General features: G+C 37.5%; 4 long non-coding RNA genes across 6 annotated transcripts; 3 read left to right on the forward strand and 1 right to left on the reverse strand.

Annotated features, from left to right (window-relative positions):
* Positions 1-3,094: 3,094 nt before the first annotated feature.
* On the reverse strand, positions 3,095-3,752 carry LOC141368406 (uncharacterized). The gene is made up of 3 exons (XR_012371944.1): positions 3,648-3,752; positions 3,476-3,534; positions 3,095-3,371 (listed from the first exon to the last, which is right to left on the reverse strand). It is a non-coding gene; the product is annotated as an uncharacterized lncRNA (long non-coding RNA).
* An 848-nt stretch (positions 3,753-4,600) lies between these two features.
* On the forward strand, positions 4,601-6,358 carry LOC129433750 (uncharacterized). Its single transcript, XR_012371945.1, has 2 exons — positions 4,601-4,979; positions 5,485-6,358. It is a non-coding gene; the product is annotated as an uncharacterized lncRNA (long non-coding RNA).
* Positions 6,359-8,951: 2,593 nt separating this feature from the next.
* On the forward strand, positions 8,952-10,698 carry LOC141368447 (uncharacterized). Its single transcript, XR_012371948.1, has 3 exons — positions 8,952-9,201; positions 9,878-10,420; positions 10,524-10,698. It is a non-coding gene; the product is annotated as an uncharacterized lncRNA (long non-coding RNA).
* Positions 10,699-12,851: 2,153 nt separating this feature from the next.
* On the forward strand, positions 12,852-16,946 carry LOC129452276 (uncharacterized). 3 transcript variants are annotated; one of them, XR_012371946.1, is made up of 8 exons: positions 12,852-13,215; positions 13,366-13,425; positions 13,562-13,642; positions 13,809-13,862; positions 14,064-14,150; positions 14,313-14,351; positions 16,186-16,273; positions 16,431-16,946. It is a non-coding gene; the product is annotated as an uncharacterized lncRNA (long non-coding RNA). The 3 variants fall into 3 exon arrangements; XR_008647060.2 differs by lacking the exon at positions 14,313-14,351 and having other exon boundaries at positions 12,876-13,215; XR_012371947.1 differs by lacking the exons at positions 16,186-16,273; positions 16,431-16,946 and having other exon boundaries at positions 12,877-13,215; positions 14,313-14,576.
* The last annotated feature ends 819 nt before the right edge of the window (positions 16,947-17,765 follow it).

A 17,765-nucleotide genomic window follows, 5' to 3' on the forward strand; every position in this document is an offset into this window, starting at 1 on the left:
TGGTCTCTCTCTCTCTACCAGCGCATCAGCGATCACATTGCTGTCATAAGAGTTTTGAGCATACAGTACTTCTAAAACACAATCGATCAAAGAATTGCAGAGTTATAACTTTATGAATAATTTGCAAATGTACCTCGCAAATCATGTAAATACGCGGAGACGTTCAACTGTGTGACATGGGCATCGCAAATGACTGAAAAGTAATTATTTTATTCTTCTTTAAAACAACTTCAGAATTATCCAGCGATCGTGGCACCATGATCATAATAAACTATTAATCATATTTTAACGGCTGTGCTTTTAACGTAGGTTTGAAAAGGAACCTAAACTGTCAATCATCATTAAAATCATATGGTAAACGTGAGCCTCTGCGCCCAGCCGCAATTCTTCTGGCATCTCTCCTCCTTCACTGCATTTTTTTTTTTGTTCTGTTACTTGGACTTGGGGCTCGAGCCCGACCAAGATTCGAACTGCCTCCGAGAACAGCAAGCCAAGTTCATTTACCATTGATTATTAAGACTAAATGGACAGGTAAACTAGTGAAACAATGAAAGTAAAAAAACAATCCGCCAAAATATGGTTTTACACATCTATAGAAAATATACTATAAATAAAGCAATTATTCATTTTCCTAATGCAAGGTTATGTTTATTCCGTTTAAAACGTTATACATTTCAAAAAGAGAATTTTCAGCACTTTGTTTGAACAGCGACCAACACCCTCCCCCCCAACCTCACCCCCCCGGTCCGCGGATTTTTTTTAAAGCTGGAACCGGTCCGCAGTGTAAAAAAGGTTGGGGACCCCTGATATAGACCCTTTGCACGTGACGTCACGCTCTACTCGCGCGAATTATGGACGCCATGATGGACGGCGGAAGTGCCATGTTGTAGACGGACGGCAAGCCGAAAAAGTACGTGTTTGTGTTTGTTAGGGTCATTAAATGGTTATTTCGTGTTGCTATGATGCACCTACCATTACAGAAAAGTGGCATAAATACATTATTTTTACATGAATGTTATTGTTTAATGCTGCAGTGACACCATACATTTCATAGCTGCCAACTCTTACGCATTCACCGTGAGACCCACGCAATTGACCCCATTCTCACGCAACACATCCATTTTCACGATGTAAGTAGCTAAACCAGTGCTCGCAGTACTGACACTTTTATATTTTAGCGTACCTTCACTGTCTTTTGCGTGCCACCTTCTCATGTTGCTGGTACTTTGCTGCAAAGAGTCAAAGAGCATTTCACTTTATGTGGCGCTGCGCAGGAAGTTCGGCAGCGAGGACATCAGAGTACCGCGAGAGCAAGTCGAAATTTTACAAAAGGGTCCGCCTTTACCTTTGCTCTCGCGTTACTCTGATGTCATACGCCGATCAGTCAGCTCCGCACCACTCGAACACACAAAGCGTCAAGGTCTGGATGAAAAGCAGAGACCTGCCCGGATTCCACGCACGCAGATACCCTCAGAAAACAGCAATTTTAATCAACTATCACTCGCGTGTGCATGTTTGCAAGCAGTACAAGCCGGCGTGATGTTTGCGGTGACAGGTTTTAATAAAAGAGAAAAAAGTCAATTGATATTTGACATCTATAAACAATAATATATACGAAATATAATTATATGGTCTTGACATACTCATTATCTGTTGCTTTAGTTTAATATTAAACTACTCATTTGGTTTATTTGATTGTGACAGTCCCTCTATCACCAATCACAAATCATCACTTTACGCTTCTCTTTCTCAGTGGATAAACTGAATCAAAGCTGCTGTTATCTGCAGTTATACATTTTACAGAGACCAGTAGCCTATTCATTAGATTTTAACTGAACTTTTTTGGCACTTTTATCAGAAGGAAAGCATAATAGAAGTGTATAAAATAATAGTAAAGACTCTAATCCCAGGCATTTAAACTCAGTAAAAGCTTTTATTTCAATTTAATTTCTAAAATATGATTCGATTTGTATTGTGAACCATTTTAACGCAGTCTTTCCCAACTATTTAACACAGAAATAGCTAAAATCCACACTATTATCAATTGGCAAATGGTTAGGACTTATATAAAAAATTATTACCACAAACCCCCACCCCCCAAAAAAATCTCACTCCAAGCTGAACTCAGAAGTTGGCAGCTCTGCAGACTTTTAAAAGCCTTAAGATCAGCACTAGTGTATGGGGGTATCCCGTTTACCACATAGTGGTACAAATCATGCGGGCTGAAGTCGGGCAGACTCGGCGTTTAATGAGGTCCGTGAAAATTGAAGGAGGAAGAAGGTAAGGGTCAGTATCCAGTCCCGCTATCTCTAACTTCTCTAAATAGCGCTTTTGTGAGGACCTACCAAATGCCCTACCTCGACCGATAACGGCACAACAACTTCCTTAATATAAGAAGCCATGTATTTTAGTGTAATATATATTTAAACTGTTTAAAACTAATCAAAAATCCCGCTCGTCTATTACTAATCAACCTAGTGCGTCAGTGATTTTGCCGTCCAGCATGGCGTCGTCACGTGGTCTAGGTCACGTGTTTGCAAAGGGTCTATTGGATCTGTGAAACATTTCACAGATCTAAAACACTCCAGTACTATTTGTGAAAACTGTATACTACAGAACAATGTTGATCTTTGCCTTTAAATGAACACGAGAGGCCTGCGATTCATAAAAATGAACTCCCACACCATCAAAATGGACTTAAAATATTATATTGGATCTGTGAAACTTTTCACAGATCTAAAACACTCCAGTACTATTTGTGAAAACTGTATACTACAGAACAATGTTGATCTTTGCCTTTAAATGAACACGAGAGGCCTGCGATTCATAAAAATGAACTCCCACACCATCAAAATGGACTTAAAAAATTATATTGGATCTGTGAAACTTTTCACAGATCTAAAACACTCCAGAACTATTTGTGAAAACTGTATACTCCAGAACAATGTTGATCTTTGCCTTTGAGACCTGCAGATTTTGCGTTACCATTCCTTCAATGCTCAAGGTAAGCGATTTACTGTGACTGTGACATTTCACACATTTCCTTAAAACCAATTTATTTATTATCCACACATTGATTTATTTATTTTGTTTACAGATTTGATTAGGTTTGGTTGTAACAATTTTTTGTTATTGTTTGAAATCTGTTAATTTTTCTAAAATTATAACCAAGCTGAATAAAAGAAAATGTGTACATTTTAATTTATGATATATACATATTACACATCCTAACGCAATTAACTTTAACATATTTATCTTTTGCAAAAACAGCAAAACCATGGACTGCTTTCTGTGGCTATTGAGTCCACCTCCTCTTGGGTCAGACCTGTGCATTTGTCATGACTCCACAGCAAGCAACCATCACATTGAATCTAAATTAGATTGCAATTAAAAAAAATATTTTTCAACATCATGATCAAAAGTAGTTGTTAAAGAAACACTAAATGGAGAAGTAAATGTAAGTATTAATACTCACCCACAGTACATTTCCTGGTATCTCTTTACAGCCACATAATGGGCAAAAACTTTGCGGTTCTGTAACATAACCAGTGATGGGTTTTAAAATGAACTTTTACATTAATTAATGAAGAAAAAATTGTTTTAGTATTGGCAATCTTTATTTATTTCCACAAAGTTAGTTTTATTACCTGATGAGGCTAAAATAGCAGTTGCCATCTGTGTCCTGATGTCATTTATTGCCTCGGTGCTTTTGTCTATGGTTAGATTGCAGGGGACATTGGGGAATTTAGAGAGTATTTCTTCTCCAAACTGAGAATAACAACAGAAAATCACATTATACCATAGGCAATACATTTTAAGCTTTCAAAAGTATGTTCATTTATGTTGTTTTAATACCTTCATAACAAAAACCCCAAAACTACTTCCATCCATTTGTTTTGTGTGTTTAATTTTCATTGGACTCCATCTCAGGTTGCTCCATTCTTTTCGGCCAAGAATGTTGGTGCGTATTTGGAAGTACCTCCTAAAATATAATAACAAACAAAATCTTTTGAGCTTTTGTGGTTCTGTCAAATGCAAGAAACACAGTAATGTAAAACTACCCAAATTTTTCTCCTGCTTTTTTTGCTTGTTCCTCCTCATCTCTCCCAAAGGGGTCTAAAACATAGACTTTTTTTGAAGTTGCATTCAGAAACTGACAAAAAGATAAAAACAGAGAATTTGTCATACAGTTACAATATTGTTCATTATAAAAACCTGCAAGTGATGTTTTTATGCACAGAAAATTTGTAGTCAAGTTATAAACAATTGTTCTAGTTGTTGTCATGTGAAATGAACCTTATTGAATGAAGACTAATTTTGTTGCTTGAACTATTGTTGCTGAGTGTAGAATATAGACTGAGAATGTATTATTATGTTATGTTTATTGTGAAGTGTGCTGTTTCTGTTACACATGCTGTTATAACAATAAATGTTATTATGAATGAGCTTCTTGTGTTTTGTTACATTTGTAAATAGTTAATCACTGATAACATTGCCTAACAAAAAAACAACAACCTCTGTACTAATGATAAAAGTGGTGCATGTGTTTCAGGAAAGCTCACTATCAAGATCCAGTGGTTTTCATTTAGGTTTATACGGTGGCCGTCAGGGGTCACTGCCTTGCAATGAAAGAAAACACATGCAAATAGAAAAAACACCAGCAAATCAAGAAAACATCATCATCAGTTTGACAACACATGCGCTGCAGATATCGCAACACATCCAAATACAGAAACGCGTTGCAAATATCACAACACGAAAAAAAACAGAAACGCGTTCCAAATCTCACAACACATCCAAATACAGAAACGCGTTGCAAATTCTTACAACACGACCAAAAACAGAAACGCGTTCCAAATCTCACAACACAACGGAAGTGTTTCAGGGGGGTCACAAAAAGTGATGCACCGGTCTGAGAAGTGTTTTCGGTTTACATTCAACTCGTCCGTGGAGCTTCTGTGAGTTTACATCGATCAAATGTAAGTTTTTCTTGTTTATTTTAATATCCTAATTGCATATTTTTTTAGCCTTTCTATTATTATTAGCCTATAGACTCAAATAACTTGACGAAATACATAATAAACTGTGAAACGTTGTGTTAGCTGGCTTAGTTACACAAATGTCACTAGATAGTGTTCTAAGAGGACAATAAATACCACATTCTTCATTAAAACAAGTAAAAATAACGTGTGTGTGTGTGTACACGTGTGTTTCTATGGGAGGTTTTTGTGCTAATAATAGCTTATTGAACGTCTAACCAAACGTCTTGTGTGTGTGTTTTATTTTCAGGCAGCAAACATACTGTTTATAACTATATACAATAGTGTTAATTCAAGTTGTTTTTCATATTTTATTTACACATTTATCAGTTTTATATCATCTCTTTTATTATGTCTCAAACTTGTTTATTTTATATTGTGTGCTATGTGATTTTACGAATAGTTAACATAATTATTCTGTATTTTGTATTTTTTATTCTTCTAGGAAAGCTAAAGGACCTGCTATTACATTGAGAGCATCCTGAGCAGATGCAGTGTGATATGGTAGCATGATAGAAATGAACTGCAAGAGCCTGTAGAGAGGGATAAAGTCTACTGAGAGGAACACCACTGCCTTCCTTTTCACATTTGACAAACTAACGCACCAAAATTAACCAGAGTTTTGTTAGGTAGCTTTAAATTTGAGCTTGGGGCTTGTGTCAGACTGGTCTATCATTGTATCTATTCCAGAGCAAGATTTCTACTGCAAACTAAATAAAAATTAAATTGCATTAAAAAAAAACATTTGTTTACTAGCTTAAAACAACATAACATATAACAAATAACACGTTTTCTAATTGTAACACAATTTTAAGTTAAAGTTAAGCATCAGGGCCATAATTTGTATTTTTCATTAGTAACAGCTTATGTTTTGTAGCTCAACTTCTGACAGTTTTGGATGCTGGTAGGTGATAATCTGGTCATACAGATTTACAATGTTAATGTTAATCTGAGAATGGTGATTATTTGTAATTATTTCTCTTGATTCTTTGTAGACCACTGCATTGTATTTCATATCATATCAGCTGCATATGAAGATGCATAAATTGGATTGACATTAAACATCTTGTTCAAAGATTCCTCTCCTGATTTTCTTACTGGAATCTGCTCCATATTTAGCCACCTCAACCAGCTAAACCTTAAATGTAGTGAAGCTAACTACAACCAGAACATCAATCTTATCGCTTTGACATGTACTGTATGACTTTTATTTGAATGAATAATACTATAACATCTTACAATGTTGATACTTCTTTTTAGTTCCTGCTTAGAACTTCTCGTAAAGGACAATGCTGTTAATAAACTTGCAGTAAAGCTGATTGATTGCCTATTTGTTTACTACAAATACCATGGCTATATGCAAATACAGTTACAAAACCGTTTCTTTTCTATCATCCTTGGTAGGTTATTTTCTATTTTTATCAAATTACTTACATTTTAAGATTATAAATCTTGCTGTTTCCTTTTCTTCCCTAAAATGAAAGAGTGTTTTTAAAGGAATCAAAGAAATTATTTTAAATATTCTCTCTTAAATATGCAAATGAAAAATGCATTTTAAGTTTAAAGCCTTTATTTTCATATGTATGTACAGATACCTGTACAATGACATTCTTCCTTTTTATTGCCACATTACATTAAACTGTGGTTGTCATTAAAATAATAAACTAGAAAGAAACCTGTTATACAATATAATGTTGTCTGTGCAGTGTAAGTGTGACATGCTTGCCAAGTATGCAGCGCATACTCAAAAATGTGACCTCTGCATTTAACCCATCCCAGTAAATGGTGAACACACATGGAGCAGTGGGCAGCTATTCCTTCAGTGCCCGGGGAGCAATTGGGTTTAATGTGCCTTGTTCAAGGACATCACAGTCGCAACCTGCCGGCAGAGACGGAAACTGGAACTGGCAACTTTCGGGTTACAAGTCCAACCCTCTAACCACTAGGCTATGACTATGTGTATCAAAACCTGCAGTATTAAACTAATGTTTGTGTAGAGATTAAAATAATGACAGTGATATTGGGGTCAATTAATGTTTTTGACATATTGAACACTGAGGGCTGCTGGATAAAACGGTTCCTCAATCTTTACGTCCTGTAGCTTACACTTCTGTATGTATTGCCAGAGGATGTAGGTGGAAACAGTTTGGTATAAGTGGGCATTTTAACAATGGAACCGGCTCCTTTCTGTACTGTGTTCCTCTCAGTAGACTTTATCCCTCTCTACAGGCTCTTGCAGTTCATTTAAATCATGCTACCATATCACACTATGCATCTGGTCAGGATTCCCTCAATGTTAAAACAGGTCCTCTAGCTTTCCCAGAAGAACAAAAAGACAAAACACAGAATAATTATGTTAACTATTCGTAAAATCACATAGCACACAATATAAAATAAACAAGTTTGAGACATAATAAAAGAGATGATATAAAACTGATAAATGTGTAAATAAAATATGAAAAACAACTTGAATTAACACTATTGTATATAGTTATAAACAGTATGTTTGCTGCCTGAAAATAAAACACACACACAAGACGTTTGGTTAGACGTTCAATAAGCTATTATTAGCACAAAAACCTCCCATAGAAACACACGTGTACACACACACACACACACGTTATTTTTACTTGTTTTAATGAAGAATGTGGTATTTATTGTCCTCCTAGAACACTATCTAGTGACATTTGTGTAACTAAGCCAGCTAACACAACGTTTCACAGTTTATTATGTATTTCAAGTTATTTGAGTCTATAGGCTAATAATAATGGAAAGGCTAAAAAAATATGCAATTAGGATATTAAAATAAACAAGAAAAACTTACATTTGATCGATGTAAACTCACAAAAGCTCCGAAAACACTTCTCAGACCGGTGCATCACTTTTTGTGATCCCCCTGAAACACTTCCGTTGTGTTGTGAGATTTGGAACGCGTTTCTGTTTTTGGTCGTGTTGTAAGAATTTGCAACGCGTTTCTGTATTTGGATGTGTTGTGAGATTTGGAACGCGTTTCTGTTTTTTTTCGTGTTGTGATATTTGCAACGCGTTTCTGTATTTGGATGTGTTGCGATATCTGCAGCGCATGTGTTGTCAAACTGATGAAGATGTTTTCTTGATTTGCTGGTGTTTTTTCTATTTGCATGTGTTTTCTTTCCTTGCAAGGCAGTGACCCCTGACGGCCACCGTAGGTTTAGGACACCTAGTGCTGCATCAAAGTTATCAATCTTCACCTATAAAAAATAAACATGTTTTAAGAAATAACTAATACATACATACATACATATATATAATATACACATATATATATATATATATATATATATATACAGGGTTTAAATTGGGCCGGGGCCGTCCGGGGCTAAGCTCCGGCACATAGGCTGAAGGTCGCGCTCTGCTCTTGCCAGTGTACCCGCTGCGCTTGTGCGTGTGTACTCGCTGCGCTGGTGCGCGTGCACTGACGCGAAGGGAATAATGCGTTTTCATTCATTATGGGGCATACTCACCAACGCAAGTTCAACGATTTGCGCGAGCAGATTACATACAAAGTCAATGCAAAGACGCAACCAGGCGCGTCCTCGCACGGGGCGATGGCAATGACGCGAATTGGGCGCCGCAATTGCCGCGAAAACACGCGCTTTTCCCTTTAAATGCGTCTTCGCGCAAGTTATGCAACTTAAGCGAAAAAACTCAGAACTTCAAGAACGCGCTCTCACACAGGATCATTTGACGAGAGAGAGAGAGAGAGAAACAGAGAGAGAGAGAGAGAGAGAGAGAGAGAAAGAGAGACAGAGAGAGAGAGGTAAGAATGGTGCCCACGTCGAGAAAACTTCATAAGACTAGAAACGTGTAAAGGATTAAAGTATGTATGTCACTCATCTAATTACATTATGTTAAGGATGACACTGGATATAACTATTCCCAGACAGCACGTTCAGTCTTACCGACGTCGGCAATTGGAGGGCACCAGCGGCAAAGTGTCGGTTGGGGTTTTTCCCCTGCACACAGAATAAAAGTAGGTGGGTAAACGATCGGCGCGATGAGTCTGCAGCCGGAGATCGGCAGAGGAACCGCGAGCAACCTTTATGCCGACCGCGCCTCTTTTTTTCTTCACTAGATCTACGCAGTTGTTGGTCCACATCAAGCCGGCAGTGTAAGCGCGAAGGTATGTTGATTAAATATGATTGTGGAAATGTTTTCGATAAACGGATGACAGAAATTGGCGTCGGAGGCAACGTTACATGTTTTTAGACTTGGTTTGTTGTTATAACTGTTGACTTGGGGTGCGTTTCCCAAAACCATAGTTGCTAACCTGTTGTGTTAGCAACTAGTTGGTTGGCAATGGAAAATAAGCAACATGGTTTTGGGAAACGCACCCCTGGTTAGTTATTATTAATATGTTCGCGTATTAAATATTTTTCAGTGAGTTGTTTTAGACAGTATTTTTGACGTGAGGGGATCGTTCGGTAAACAGTTAGGTAAACGGTAATAAATTGACGGACTGTCTTTTGTCTACACAAAAATGACATCTGTCATTTTATAATATGGACCCCTTACACTCTAAATGCATTTTTAATGATTTTGTCTAAGTGACATGCTTAAAATTAAAGGCAGCTCTTGTTGTGCGTTTTTATGGTAACGTTAAAAGTAGACCTGTCAATCAAAGAGCTAGTTTAGTACAAGTGCACAGCCACTGTAGACAGTCAGACAAAGTGGTTATTAAGTAATAAAGTGATAGGATGTAAGTGTTTTTGGACACACACCTATTCATAAAATAGAGCCTTTATTTAACCTTTGTAATTTAGGCAAAATAAAATGTCTTTTCTGTTTTTTTCACTCAGGTAAATACGATGAAGGCATGGCTTGGTGGCCTCCAGAACCTTTTACAGCCCACGTGATCAAATAGCTTGCGCGCGCATTTTGGCCACGGAAGTGTTGTTGTTCCCCAGTGGTTCTCTAACCTGTTAGCAACTCAGAAAGTTTATTAAAACGGTTTCCCAGCATCAAAATGTCTGGTTGTTGCGTTTGGTTGCACTAATATAATATACTAATATACGTATATATGTATCTGGCCACTTTATATTTGGCCATCTGCTAATGTCTTCTATCCACTCCACTATAGTACACGGATCTGGTAGATGTGTTGAAAAAGTTGATAAGTCAACTTTTAAAAATAACTTTGTCTGTGTTACTTCACTGCTGCTTCTTACCATACTTCCGTTGCCAAACTGCGTGCACCTACGTTGCCACATCATCATTGTGTACAAAGAGTAAAAGGGTCTATAAAGACTCATACAAAATACTCCAAAGGTTTTTCAAGAGGACATCACCCAACCCATCTAAAGGATGGAAACAATACTCTTGTTGAATACTACATGAGACAAGTGAGAGTGGGGGGCTATGTTGTTCTGATGTTACTCGTTGTACTTTCTATGTTCGATGTGATCAATATGAAAACTAATCTTTGTAAAAACTTTTCATTTACAGACCATCCTGACTTAGATCACCATCACCACCATCATCCCCTGCATCGTGCCCTTCATCAGACACCCAAAATGCACCACAAACATCACAGGCGAAAAAGAAGAAAACGCACAACAAACCTTCCAAAAAACCCTCCTCCCCCTTCCCTCCTACCTATGGCTGGAAACAACATAACAGTTGTCAAGTTGAATTAACTATTTTGACCTTAAAGGAATATTCCATTTTCTTAAAAGAAAAATCCAGATAATCTACTCACCACCATGTCATCCAAAATATTGATGTCTTTCTTTGTTCAGTCCAGAAGAAATTATGTTTTTTGAAGAAAACATTGCAGAATTTTTCTAATTTTAATGGACTTTAATAGAACCCAACATTTAATACTTAACTCAAGACGTAACGGTTTTTTTCAACGGAGTTTCAAAGGACTATAAACAATCCCAAACGAGGCATAAGGGTCTTATCTAGCGAAACGATTGTCATTTTTGACAAGAAAAATAAAAAATATATACTTTTAAACCACAATTTTTCGTCAAGGTCCGGTCCAGCCCGATCTAACGTAAATGCGTAGTGACGTAGGGAGGTCACGTGTTACATGTATAAAACGCACATTTGCGGACCATTATAAACAATAAACTGCCACAAAGATATTAATTAGTATCAGTTGGCATACAACAACGTAGGAACGGTCCTCTTTCTCAACACATGTAAACACTGGGGCGGAGTTTCGCGTTCGTCCTTTGTGACCTCTTGACGTGATGACGTATTGCGTTGACATAGTGGGGTCAGCTGGCGCATCACGACCGGATCTACACGACGAGAAGTTGTGCTTTAAAAGTGTATCTTTGTTTTTTATTGTCAAAAATGACAATCGTTTCGCTAGATAAGACCCTTATGCCTCGTTTGGGATTGTTTATAGTCCTTTGAAACTCCGTTGAAAAAAAATGTCAAGTGTTGAGTTAAGTATTAAATGTTGGGCTCTATTAAAGTTACTTTCTATTAAAGTTCCATTAAAATTAGAAAAATTCTGCAATGTTTTTTCTTAAAAAAACATAATTTCTTCTCGACTGAACAAAGAAAGACATCAACATTTTGGATGACATGGTGGTGAGTAAATTATCTGGATTTTTCTTTTAAGAAAATGGACTAATCCTTTAAAGGCTTATTTTTTTTATCTTATTCACTGTATCCCCATAGTTAGATAAGTGCATACATACTCCTTTCATCTCTGTGCGTGCCGTAACTCTGTCTGATGCACCCACCGCTAGCTTAGCTTTGCACAATGACTTGAAGTAAATGGCTCCAGCTAGCATGCTGCTCCCAATAAGTGACAAAATAATGCCAACTTTTTCCTATTTATATGTTGTGATTTGTATAGTCACAACATGTACAAATAACAAGGTCATGTGAGACACAGCCATCTATTAATCATATACATACAGGGAACTATATTCTCAGAAGGCAAAGCCCGGCTACTTGGGTGCAGTGATTTGCTAGCAGCACCTGAGAAACCCCCGGTGAGGAGCAGAGAGTTCGGTCAGAGTTGTGCAGTTACTCCCCCCGGGTGGCAAGTGCTTCGCCTTCTGGGAATATAGTTCCCAGTATGTATACTGTTAAAAGATGGCTGTGTCATGACCTTGTTGTTTGTACACAGTGTGATTAAACAAATCACAACACATAAATAGGAAAATGTTGCTGTTGTTTTGTCGCTTGTTGGGAGCGGCGTGCTGGCTGGAGCCATTTGCTTCGGGTCTTTGTGCTTGGATGGGCTGGCGGTGGGTGCGTCGGGCGGAGTTGCGGCACGCGCAGGGATGGGGGGGTATGTGTGCACTTATCTAACTCTGGGGGTTACTGTGAATGAGCTAAAATCCCAAAAAGTCAGCGTGTTCCTTTAAGTTTCCATATGTCCATTAGAAAATTAAAGGGATAGTTCACCCAAAAATGAAAAATAATGTGATTAAGGACTCACCCTCATGTCGTTCCAAACTTGTAAGACCTCCGATGTTTTATGTTTAGTCCGAGAGCTTTCTGACCCTACATTGAAAATCTATGCACGGTATACTGTCCATGTCCAGAAAGATAATAAAAAAACATAATCAAAGTTGCCATTTGACATCAATGGGTCAGTTGGAATGTGTTGAAGCATCCAAAATCTTGGTCCAAAAATGACAAATTTATTCAGCATTCTCTTCCATGTCTGTTGTGTAGCGCATGTGTCTGACTAAAGTCTTGTGATGCAGATGGCGTGTTATCCTCAGATATGTTTGTGAATTTTTTTCACATTTACAGCATTCGTCTCCCTCCGACTGTAAACGAAGCTCGGGCGCACAAAAAAAAGTGGGGACGCACCTAATAACACATCAGCCACGTTGTACGTCAGCTGCGTCACTGCAGTCATGTGACTTTAGTCACGTGCGCGTTCAAAACAGAACCGGAAGAGAAGACAATGCTGAATGATGTCGTAATTTTGTTATTTTTGGACCAAAATGTATTTTCGATGCTTCAACGCATTTTGGCTGACCCACTGATGTCAAATGGCTACTTTGATGATGTTTTTTTATTACCTCTCTGTTCCTGGACAGTATACTGTGCATAGATTTTCAATGGAGGGTCAGAAAGCTCTCAGACTAAATCTAAAATATCTTAAACTGTGTTTCGAAGATGAACGGAGGTCTTACCCTCATGTCGTTCCAAACTCGTGAGTCATTAATTACATTATTTTCATTTTTGGGTGAACTCTCCCTTTAATTACATGCTCATATTTGTAATTATGCCTGATAAGAATTTGTAATCTTTGTGTTTAAACATTTTTCGAATTTTAATCCTTGTTTTTAAATGGCCATGACAGTGACAAAAAGGAAGCAGCCTTCTCTAGCCCACCCAAGTTTCCATCAAAGGAGCAAGCCTAGTAAGACATTTTATGTGTATAATGCTGCACTTCTCATACAGCGAATATCAGATGTAGATATCTAAGGTGCAAATCTTATGGTTGATGTGCCTTTTTGATCATCTTTCTGTTGTAACCTTTTTTAATCTTCTTGAAGTGTCAGTAAGAAGAAAGCTGGCTAACCCTCCCACCCCTTGTTTAACTCCTCCAGCCCATCCCACATCATTGTAGAGTGAAGGTAAGTGTACCCTATATAGTAAAATGCATCAGGTCCCTAAATTCAAGCAGACACAATGTACTCCACAGGTCCACAGCACATACCATAGTTTGATGTTCCAGAGATATGATTTTTGAGTTTATATTAGTAGTGTGATCAGTAAACCAAGGTTTTCTGTCTTTCCAAGAGACTGCGGTTAATATTCAGAAAGAGGCGCAGAGAACTGAAGGCTTTCCTGACTGTAAGCCATTTAAAACGCAGACAATGAAAACACTGACACGTGTGTGTGTGTGTGTGTGTGTGTGTGTGTGTGTGTGTGTGTGTGTGTGTGTGTGTGTAGAAATGTGTGTCAATAACTCAGCCCACTCACATTAGTTTATCTAATTGTGATAAACTTGACTTACTGTTCACTCCAATAATTTCGTTTTTCTGTATTTTCTAGTGACACCGAATAATAACGAAGGCCTGTGTGCTTTGCAGCAGCCTCCACGTCACCCTCTTCCAGTGCTCCGTCAGAGGACTAACGATAGTAAGATATTTTACATGTAATGTATGAATCTGCACTTTTTACTAAGAACATCATACTGAGGTAGTAAAACAATACATTTCAGAATAATTCAATAGCAAATGAATTAGGGCCAGATTTTAAAATCAAGCTGGATCTGGGCCATTTGTGTTTTTTCCATTTAAGTGATTACATCAGTGAATGAGGACCTTCTTCGTACTGAATGTAAGTTTCCGTTAAATATGTGATGCATAGACCCTTTTACAGCCCACGTGATCAAATAGTTTGTGCGCGCATTTCGGCAACGGAAGTGTTGTTGTTCGCCAGTTGTTCTAACGTGTTAGCAACTCAGAAAGTTTATTAAAACGGTTTCCCAGCATCAAAATGTCTGGTTGTTGCGTTTGGTTGTACTAATATAATATACTAATATACGTATATATAAAGAGTTTGGTCCCAAATAAACGCCATTTTTGAAAAAAATGAGCTGCTGCCAGAATCAGTATTATATCAGGTCAATATTAAAAAGTAAATTCTTAATTTTAAGCAAAATCCAATATACGCCGTTTTATTCTGTCATCTTTTCTCCCTTTTTTCCCAAAATGCAATAAACGCCACTCCTCCTTTTCTACAGAATGCCATAAATCCGCTCCACAGTTTGCAGCGCACCATTGCAATGTAAACAAACAATGGCGGCGCGTTGAGTACACGGAATACTAGTTTTCCTCATCTACTTTGTACTTCGTGATCAACAAACAAACAAAAACAAAATAATACTTTAATAGCATTGATAAACCTGTGATGGTTTTCTGTGACGGGAAAGAAACGTAAGCCATCAACATCTAATAATTTACGCAAGAGACACTCGGGAGACGGGTGCTTGTTTGCCCGGGCCTACAACATCAAGTTTCTGTCATGCAAACACATTGACCCCAGCGGATCTTATGAAAAACTTTCCATAATTTTACTCAAAGTCAACGAAAATCGAGCAGGACCAAAACATTTTACAGCTGATCGCTGTGAAACACGTTAAGCGACGACGTCAAGTATAACCGCATCAATGACAGTGTTCTTAATATCACAAATTAAGTGTTTTGATTAATGCCATTAATGTTTATATTTTTAATTGGTGTATACCACTAGTCAACTAAATGAATAACATGGCAAAGATGAATGCACATTTATAAAGGCTATTGATTTAATAGATTTATAGCATTTTGAATAAAAACTTGTCATGAATTTATTGCATTTTGTGGAAAAAATAATGTTTTTATAATAAATCTTTGAAAATCAAGTTATGGATTTGAATTTTTTTTATGTTTTTATAACCTAAAGAAGCTATGTGAAAGTTTGTAACAGAAAATAGTGGTTTTCATCTTGTCACTTTCTTGGTATAGAAAACACGTTTTTAACAAAATTTGTCAAAATGGATTTATTGGGTTTTGGAACCAAACTCTTCATATGTATCTGGCCACTTTATATTTGGCCATCTGCTAACGTCTTCTATCCACTCCACTATAGTACACGGATCTGGTAGATGTGTTGAAAAAGTTGATAAGTCAACTTTTTAACATAACTTTCTCTGTCTGTGTTACTTCACTGCTGATTCTTGCCATACTTCCGTTGCCAAACTGCTCGTGCATACGTTGCCACGTCACCATTGTGTACAAACAGTAAAAGGGTCTATTGGGTCTTTAAACTTGTGGCTGTAAGCGCACTTGAAAAGTTTGAGAGCAAAAAGCCTACATACTGTTTAGCAGTTTCACAATCTAATTTTATCATTTCATAGTGACAACCGTTAATTGGCAGCAGGAAGATGAATATGAAGGGCTGGGCCCTCCTGAACATAAGCTGTTTAGCATGCAGATCAAGAACACACTGAGACAGGCACACACACACAATACACAGCGCACACACAGCACAGTCCTACATAAAATGGGGAATGACAAAAATGACAGAAAAAGTTTTAGAACCACTGCTGTGGGGTCACTTATTTAGCTCTGTTAGTTGGACCTGGGTGATGCTGTTCTTTGTGTAACGGGCCTTTTTCTGTATTTCCAAGTGCCACAAGATGATTGGCAGCAAGACACACCCAGTGATGAAGGGATGTGCTCTCCTTAAATCACAGCCTTTTCATCAGGTACTCCTGAGTAAGTCCTACAATGTGTTGAAACAACATGATTTTATTTTTTGCAAAATGCTCTGACTTTTCTGAATTGTCTTTTTAGAAACCATCCACGAAGATATATAGACTTTTGTGCTGTCTTATTTTTTTCTGTTGCTTATTACATTATTACATTTTTTTAGGTGCTGTGTTAAGAAATCCTGTCTACAAAGTTCCACTGAGGCTGATATAAAGATGACTGTGAGAAACTGGCTGCGGCTGTCTGAGCAGAGACAGGAATGGGGGCGGCAAAGGCGGGACAAGCAAGCATCTTAAGTGAAATAATTGATTGCACTGATTCTGGAGTATGACTTATTCTGGAGGGAATTTCTTATTTTTGTTGCAGTTTGCTATGGGACGGTTTCAAGGACAGGGATTAGACTAGTTCTAGACTAAAATAAATGTAAGAGCTGTCCAAACTGAAAACAACTTGCACTGACATATCATAAAATACATCAGTGTCTTTTGTGATGCTTCAAAATGCACACAAGTAATGTTTTTATTAAGACATGTTATTAAAACTAGTTATATTTCAGAATTAAACTAAGGCCTAGTCCCGGTTTAGGATAATCCCTGTCCGGGAAACCACCCCAAAGTGTAATTTGTGGAGTGTTAAAATAAATGAAACTGCCTTTGCAAAAACAAAGTAAAAAAATTTTTCCAGATGCCCTTCTGTTTTGTTATTTCTCCTGGAAAACTTGATACACAATATGAAATGAGTTAGCCTGCAGGGGTCTCCAACATTGTGAGCAAGGGCTACAACAATATGTATAAAACAATCTGGAGGGCTACTTTTTTATTTATTCTACTCAGAACTTTTTTGTTTTACTTACTGATTTTATTTTATTTTACTTTTTGATATGTTTTAGTATTGTTTAATATGTTAACATACGTAAACCAAGCCAAGTTAATATAAAACATATGTATGTAATAATTAAAATATTACAATTGAGACTAATAGAATGTGCTGGCACCATGGAGACCCCTGGCCTAAACAAATCAATTATATAACGGTGGGATCCTGACGCCTCGCTCCCTACACTGGAACAGCTGCTTCATAAGCATGCCTTGACGTTTACAGCGATGCAGCCGAAAATCAGCTGTGTTCAATGGGAGAGCGAAGCGGATCGCGCCGCATATAGGTCATAATAATTAGGGCGGGTTTACGTTGGCTCACGGTCGGCGATCATTCTAATGTCACCATCTTCCCGATGTCTTGCCTATTAGCTACCGATCTCCATAAGACATCTCACCGAGGCACTTTATGTCGGGCAAGGACATGCGCCCCAACGTCGGTAAGAGCTAAATTGCTGTCTGGGTTATAGTTTAATAAAATAATGTATTTTGATTACACAAATCAAACCTAACTATATGATTGTTTTAGCTGCTGACCAGCATAGGGAATCTCTATGGCTAATTTATAAGACATTTTGATGATACAGTACTGTGTGTTGCACCTTTTCTTTTTATTTGAGTCT

The sequence above is a fragment of the Misgurnus anguillicaudatus genome, chromosome 2 (genome assembly GCF_027580225.2).
Source record: "Misgurnus anguillicaudatus chromosome 2, ASM2758022v2, whole genome shotgun sequence".
In the NCBI taxonomy this organism is placed as follows: Eukaryota; Metazoa; Chordata; class Actinopteri; order Cypriniformes; family Cobitidae; genus Misgurnus; species Misgurnus anguillicaudatus.